General features: G+C 41.9%; 1 pseudogene; it reads right to left on the reverse strand.

The window, feature by feature from the left end:
• Positions 1-3,758: 3,758 nt before the first annotated feature.
• Positions 3,759-6,413, reverse strand: LOC115112821 (DNA-directed RNA polymerase II subunit GRINL1A-like; annotated as a pseudogene).
• Between the last annotated feature and the right edge of the window lie 2,251 nt (positions 6,414-8,664).

Here is an 8,664-nt window from a genome sequence, read left to right on the forward strand (position 1 = left end):
AAATACAGTTTTATATCTTTATGTTTGAAGCCTGAAATGTGGCAAAAGGTCGCAAAGTTCAAGGGGGCTGAATACTTTCGCAAGGCACTGTATATCACTCAGAATGCTATGCTGGCAAAGCACTATATTAAAGATATCAAATGCTACTACTCATGGCCATAACTTGTCCATGTCATGATCAGCTTCTATCTAAATAATGTTTCTATGGTTAAGTGTTATTTTTGCATAACACATACCACCTTTTCTATTTATCCCTGCCTGTGCAAGGGCCTTCTCTAATGAATCTACGCCTTCAGAAAATATTTTTCCACATTTCGTTGTGTTACATCCTACATTTAAAATGGATTAAATTGAGATTTTGTGTCATTAGCTCATCATTTCAAAGTGGAATTGTTTTTGAAAATGTTTACAAATGAATACAAAATGAAAAGCTGAAATGTATTGAGTCCAGAAGTATTCAACCCATTATGCCAAGCCTAAATAAGTTCAGGAGTAAAAATGTGCTTAACAAGACACATAAAAGTTGCATGGAATCACTCAGTGTGCAATAAGTGGTTAACATGATTTTTGAATGACTACCTCATCTCTGTACCCCACACATATCTATAAGGTCCCTCAGTCGAGCAGTGAATTTCAGACACAGATTCAACCACAAAGACCAGGGAGGTTTTCCAATGCCTCGCTAAGAAGGGCACCTATTGGTAGAAGGGTTAAAAAAAATCATCTTTGAGCATGGTGAAGCTATACATTTTGGATGGTGCATTAATACACCCAGTCACTACAAAGATACAGGCGTCCTTCCTAACTCAGTTGCAGGAGAGGAAGGAAACCGCTCAGGGATGTCACCATAAGGCTAATGGTGAATTTAAAACAGTTATAGAGATATGAGAAAACTGAGGATGGATCATCAACATTGTAGTTACTCCACAATACTAACCTAATTGACAAAGTGAAAAGAAGGAAGACTGTACAGAATACAAATATAAAAGAATAGAGCTACGCACAAGCAAAATCCTAGAGGAAAGCCTGGTTCAGTCTCCTTTCCAACAGACACTGGGAGACAAATTCACCTTTCAGCAGGACAATAACCTAAAATACAAGACCAAATAAACACTGAAATTGCTTACCAAGACAACATTGAATGTTCCTGAGTGGCCTAGTTACAGTTTTGACTTAAATTGGCTTGAAATTCTATGACAAGATTTGAAAATGGCTGTCTAGCAATGATCAACAACCAACTTGACAGAGGTTGAAGAATTACAAAAATAATAATGTGCAAATATTGTACAATCCAGGTGTTCAAAAGTCTTAGAGACTTACCCAGAAACACTGCCAAAGCTGATTATAACATGTACTTAGTCAGGGGTGTGAATACTTATGTCATTTAGATATTTCTGTATTTCATTTTCAATCAATTTGCAAACATTTCTAAAAACATGTTTTCACTTTGGCATTATGGAGTATTGTGTGGAGATGGGTGAGCAAAAAATCTATTTAATACATTTTCAATTCAGGCTGTAACAAAATGTGGAATAAGTCAAGGGCTATGAATACTTTCTGAAGGCACTGAATCACAATATGACAAAGAAAATGTACACAACCAAGCCATTCGCAGTCTTCATACAAACCAGACATTAAAATCAACTTCAACTCATGGAAAAGTAAATGATGGTGTTCATCTAAAAATAGCAGCATTTTGAAGGGGATGTTTACTTCATGCACGATGAGACCCAGTTCCAGACAGCTGTAGTGCATCTCTAATGCAGTGTTTTAATAGGAGTAACACCAGCCAGGGAATTCAGTGATCTTATCTGCATATGGTGTTGATGATGGGGCAGCTGTACACACTTTCAGGACTGTTGAGGCCACGTGCGATGTCTCTTCTGGAAGACATCAGGCATGACATAAACAACCCTTTTCCTTACTGCCGTCTGTCTCACAACTTTCTCACAGAAAAAAAACCTGAGACAGAGGCTTGAGAAACCCACTGTTGTCTTGTTAAAGTTATGAGTAACCTGTTCTCATTGGACAGAACAGACTAATGAATAGCAGCGGAATTGGGTAAAATAATACTTACATGTACAACCATGAGAGAACACAGCAGGATACCAGTTCAATAGCACCCACTCCCTTAATAATTTTTTCTCTGTTATCAAAACACTAACCATTTTCTGACCTGCTTTGACGTATGTCTTCCACGCATCAGGATTGATTGTGAAAACAGATTTCTGGTGAATACCATTGGTTGAAAAAAGCTCTACATCATAAATAGAAAATTAGACTGAAATGTACAATTGATCAACAATACACATATCAAAATACCAATGAATGAAACAAAAAACCTGGAACACATAATTCAATCTGGTCCCAGTAAGAGGAGGCAGAGCTGGTTGTAATTGGGAAGGGGAAGATAAACTACCATTACAAAGCTGCTGACTGCTGCATTATTTCATATCCTTTGTGCTTTGAGAAAAATAAAAAATAAACACGAGGGGAGAGAATTGAAAAAAATTGTATGACCTCAGACTTTGTAACATGGCAAACGTAAGATAATGCAATCATTTAACTGAGATTGAGCTTAATGCCAGTCTATACATCACTGTTCACTGTACGGGCAAGCTGGCTGCTCTTTGAACAGGCAGTTTTAAAATCATATGCCATTTCCCTTTCCCAAATTATTCCAGCTCCCCAGAGATGTGTGATTTCAGACACACACTAGGAGCAAATCACTTGCAGACTAGCTGGGCAGTTTATTAATCTGAGGTAAGAAGTGTGGGATTCACCACAACTATAAGCAACCTCCCAAACGAACAACTTAAAGGCTCTGGACATAGAACGCATGCTTGGTTCCAGCTCAGACATATCAATGTACTTGTGAGTGATAGCGCAGGCCAGAAACCATGGAGCAAAGCTGTAGGAAAAATGCAACCCCGTAATTGGTAACAGTCTCCACATTTATGTAAGCAAGGTAGGCCTAATTAATACCAGTACGAGGAAGATCCTCTCCTGAGCTCGCTGACATATTTATTATTGGACGTCAAAGCAGAGCTTTCTGGAGTCCATCAGACCTGTGTCTAAACACACAGCAGCCAGATGGTGGTTTTTTCTATAGCAGCTCCCACCAATGGCTCAGCAGCAATTACCAGGGGTTATCAAGGGGCATCAACCATGGAGCTCAGACAGACCAACATGAATTCTCCCTCATTTCCCCTGAGCTCGCCTCAATCACTTCTCTCTTTCTCCTCATTAAAATTCCTGAATCATAATAAAGTTAAAATGGGTCTGTATAACTACTAGGGAGGATTGGACTGTAGGTGATGGGAATGGATGTTTGGGAAGAGTTTTTAATGTTGCTGGCACTCCTTATCAGCATTAGTAAGAAAAAAGCTGAAAAATGGTATGTCAGTCTGCTGCCATCCCATCATACCCTGCCACAAGTAACATGAGCCAAATGCAAGCCAGATGTATTTCAGCCATTGGGCCAGATTCCATCAAGCTGCAATATTTCACTAGACCATATATTAATCTTCTAAAGCGTGTCACAGATTTCTCCACTGATAACATCACAGGGTTTAAATGACAGCTGAGTCATAGCTCTCATCAAACTGTGGCAGGGTTAAGAAAACATTCTGCTGGAAAATGTCAGCACGCTGCTCCGTCTTAGACCGCAATTAACCACTACCACCTTTATTTTCAGAGCTCACAGAACTTAGGGCTATGATGATTTGTTCCCATTTCAAGAATATGATCAACCAAAATATGGTAAGAACAGATTTTTATTTTCAATCAGAAACACTTTAGAAAAAGATCATACAAAAATATTTTCTTTATATTTCTCACATGCATACACGGTCAATACTTTTGTCTTTTGGAAATGCAACCACCATGGGAGTCAACAATACCAGACAATACTGTAGCAGCCTCATCACACAACTGATCTTTTACTCTCTGACAACATGGTGAGATAGCATACCTAATGCTCCCTGCAAGAGGCTAACACATCACCCAACGGGAGGCCTAAGGTTCTGTGGCAGCTCTGATAAACTGGACAGGATGCTGACTGGGTGACAACTCAGTGAATTACTGATGGTGAACCAAGACCCACACAATTCACCTCCCTGGATAGACAAGACAGGGACACCCACTGTGCCTTCAAAACCACCCGATGCCCATGACCCTTTCCATCTCCTCAGGCAGGCCTCTCGTCTTTGAATTGCCAATCCCCTTCCTTCCATAGGCCCTGATGCAGGGCACAGAGACTGTTGTCTCAGAGGTCAGGGGTCACCTGAGTTTCCTTGATGCGGACCCCCCCCGGATTAGTTTTCCTCTGAGGAAAGCTGGGCTACGTTGTCATGAACCTCCCTGTAGGCGCCCAGCGGGCCCCCTTCCACAACATAGCTCCCTGTGCTGAACCTCAGCCCCTCAGACAGCTTCTGGGCTGCCAGCTTGGCCTGCAAATCCTGAGGGAAACACACAATACAGGAGATGCTGACATTGATAGGGCAATTAACCTGAAAAATGAGCAAGTGCTTAGCAGTAAGTATTAGGCTGCTATACTATACCATGAATGGAAGTAGCATAGGGAGTGTTCATCATTAGATGAGCACAGTGTTTTTGTGGTGATAATGGAATAGGTAGGTAGACTTTGCCTCAACACTTTTTTAATTCCCTCATGTAATCTGATCGTATATCTGATCAGGAGTAACTGTTACCTTGAGCAGTGAGCATTTTGGTGTTGTTGGGACAGACCTTAATGTTCCTCTGTTGTGTCAGACAGACTCAGGGGCCACTCACCTGGTGTTTCCTGGTCTGCTCGAGTAGCAGGTCAGCTGACTGCTCCAGTGTCAGCAGCTGGGCAGGGCTGTAGTGGAGCAGTGGCAGCCTGGCCGCAGTGACGTCGTCAATGTGCTTCCTGTCTCGCTCCCTCCTGGCCTCAATGGAGAGCACTGGTGATGGTAATAAGCCTCCAGGGGATTGGCTGGGTGACAGAGACCCTGACGGGGAGCCATCTGTGTTGTGGGCAAACCTGCAAACATTACAGGAAGAGTTAATATAAGAGTTAGTAGGTGAGAATACAAGTGCATTGCCATAACTAAAGGCAGCATTACTGAACTATACAGTATTCTTAAATACTTTCATACAAAGTGGACATACTGATTAGGCTTATACTTCTGTCTCCTCATAGCCGGGTCCTTCTCAGTCCTCGCCAGGACTTCTATGTAGTGTGGTTTCTTCTGTGGCTGCCTTCCAAGGAAGGGGTTGCCAGTAGCAGATCTGTTGAATGTGTCTTTAGGGGACCCTCTGCAAGGCCTCCGCTAGGTCACTCTCTTTTGTCCTGTCAGAGTCTAGAGAGGCCCCTGCATCACCACCAGCCTGGGCCACCTCCATGGTTTCAGCAGCAGATACTTTGGACACACTGTCTTCTTGCAACGTGTCAACTATTTTGCTCTCCTGAACATTAGGTGATAGAGGTGAGACGTCCAATTCTTGGACATTTCCAGGAGCTGTGTCCCCAGCTTGTCTACTATGTTGGGAAGTTTCTGGTTTATTCTGGCTACCACATTGTCTTTGTGTCAAAGTCTGCTGGTATTTAGACTGCAGCTCTGTCCTGACAGATGACAGCATATCTTGCTTCATCTCCTCTTCTTCATTGTGGGCAAGAGCAAGGCATATTCTCTCTGCAAAGTCTGAGATCTTCTTCCCTTTGTCTGGAAGGGTCTGTATGAACCCCGTGTTGATAACAACATATCAAATAAGTCTGTCAACAAGAAATAACGAATAACTAACTACTGCTTTCAGCTCAACTTTAAGAAAATGTAGTTGGCAGTGATAGTAAAAACAAAGGAATGTCAGGTTCAGGGTAAAACGCATTTCCCTAGTTGAAGTAACATCAGCTAGCCTACATTGAGGCGGATAGCATATACACACATGCGCCAAAACTGGCACCACTGTCTAGACAACAGCTGGAAGTTTCTAGAAGAATGTAATGTTGTAGCAGCTAAATAATCATTTGAGTGAGCTTATGTCAGATGAATGATATGAAGTTACATACTTGTTAGATAATAATTTATCTTGGCGTGAAAGTAATTCACCAAGTTCTTCTTTGCTCTTGGTTTTGAGAACCCCCACTTGACCCTGGCGTTCTGATGGAGCTGCCCGCGATGACGAGAACATTGTTAGCTAGCTAGTAGCTACTAGTCTAAAACCCGCCCAAATAAGTTTACCGAATAGCTCAAATTACTCTATAAAAACATGACTTTGTTATTCCATTAGCGTTACACTTAACGAGATTATGCTGTTCAATAAAATATACTTTAATCTTCAGCTGTCTGTTAGATTGAATTTGTATTTTGGTAGCTACGTAGCCGGCGCGCTTTCATTGTAACCGGAAGTAGTACGGAAGTACGTTACCTTCAATATTCTTCTTCTTTTGCTTTAGGATTTGGTTGGCGGATCGCGTCCAACTTTTAGGTGCATACACCGCCACCTACTGTACTGGTGTGTGAGGCCATTCACGGCCTACCTACAATAAATTATTGATACGGTAATTCAAAATTGGGAAAATTTAAAATTGCCCTGTCAACTATTTGCCCTCTATAATTTAAAAAAAAGCACACCACCCCATTCCACTTTTTAAACCTATCTAATCATATTACACTTCCTAACTTGACATTGTCGGGAAAAGACTACATCAAAACTCAGCAAGACAGACAAGTACCGACAATTATTATTATTTTATTTTTTTCACCTTTATTTAGCCAGGTAGGCAAGTTGAGAACAAGTTCTCATTTACAACTGCGACCTGGCCAAGAATAAAGCAAAGCAGTTTGACACATACAACAACACAGAGTTACACATGGAATAAACAAAACATACAGTCAATAATACAGTTGAAGAAAATCTATATAGTGTGTGCAAATGAGGTAAGAAAAAGGAGGTAGGGCAATAAATAGGCCATGGTGGCGAAGTAATTACAATATACCAGTTAGACACTAGAGTGATTGATGTGCAAAAGATGAATGTGCAAGTAGAGATACAGGGGTGCAAAGGAGCAAGATAAATAAATAAATACAGTATGGGGATGAGGTAGTTGGATGGGCTATTTACAGATGGGCTATGTACAGGTGCATTGATCTGTGAGCTGCTCAGACAGCTGGTGCTTAAAGCTAGTGAGGGAGGTAAGAGTCTCCGGCTTCAGTGATTTTTGCATTTCATTCTAGTCATTGGCAGCAGAGAACTGGAAGGAAAGGCGGCCAAAGTAGGAATTGGCTTTGGGGGTGAACAGTGAAATATACCTTCTGGAGCGCATGCTACGGGTGGGTGCTGCTATGGTGACCAGTGAGCTGAGATAAGGCGGGGCTTTACCTAGCAGAAACTTGTAGATAACCTGTAGCCAGTGGGTTTGGTGACAAGTATGAAGCGAGGGCCAGCCAACGAGAGCGTACAGGTCGCAGTGGTGGGTAGTATATGGGGCTTTGGTGACAAAATGGATGGCAATGTGATAGACTGCATCCAATTTGCTGAGTAGTGTTGGCGGCTGTTTTGTAAATGACAACGTCGAGGATCGGTAGGATTGTCCGTTTTACGAGGGTATGTTTGGCAGCATGAGTGAAGGATGCTTTGTTGCGAAATAGGAAGCCGATTCTAGATTTAATTTTGGATTGGAGATGCTTAATGTGAGTCTGGGAGGATAGTTTACAGTCTAACCAGACACCTAGGTATTTGTAGTTGTCCACATATTCTAAGTCAGAGCCGTCCAGAGTAGTGATGCTGGGCGGGCAGGTGTGGGCAGCGATCGGTTGAAGAGCATGCATTTGGTTTTACTTGCATTAAAGCGGAGTTGGAGGCCACGTAAGGAGAGTTGTATGGCATTGAAGCTCATCTGGAGGTTAGTTAACACAGTGCCCAATGATCATACCATAGAAGTTTGTTACATTTTAGGAATCTATAGTAAGTTACTCCTCCACACAAGCCTTCGTTTGAGTGTTTGAATATTTTCTTGGAGCTAGTAGTATGGCATAAACCACATGTTATTTACCTACATTCATGTATTTGCTTACCTTGCAGTAAAATACTTTCAAAGCCGCTTCATATCATATGGCATGTAAATAGAGATGAAACGCAGATAATTGATCAGATGGCGCCACCCAGCGTTGAGAAATAAAGATTACACTGATGCGACCAATGACTTTATAAAACTTGGATTGCTGATGCTTGGCACTCCCCAATAGGAGCATTCCTCCATTTATTTTTTATTTTACCCTTATTTTACCAGGTAAATTGACTGAGAACACATTCACAGCAACAACCTGGGGAATAGTTACAGGGGGATGAATGAGCCAATTGTAAACGGGATGATTAAGTGACTGGTATTAGGGCCAGATTGGGCATTTAGCCAGGACACCAGGGGTAACACCCCTACTCTTACAATAAGTGCCATGAAGAGTCAGGACACCCATTTAACATCCCAGCCAAAAGATTGCACCCTACACAGGGAAATGTCCCCAATCATTGTGATATTTAGAAAGGGTGGCACCTACTGGCCCTACAACACCACTTCCAGCAGCATCTGGTGTTTCATCGTGAGACCAAGCAGGATCATTCCTGCTATGTTTCAGAAGCAAGCCAGCAGTGGGATGAAGGGTGGTATACAGCTGCTACTTA

This window comes from Oncorhynchus nerka, linkage group LG28 (assembly GCF_034236695.1).
Source record: "Oncorhynchus nerka isolate Pitt River linkage group LG28, Oner_Uvic_2.0, whole genome shotgun sequence".
Classification (NCBI taxonomy): Eukaryota; Metazoa; Chordata; class Actinopteri; order Salmoniformes; family Salmonidae; genus Oncorhynchus; species Oncorhynchus nerka.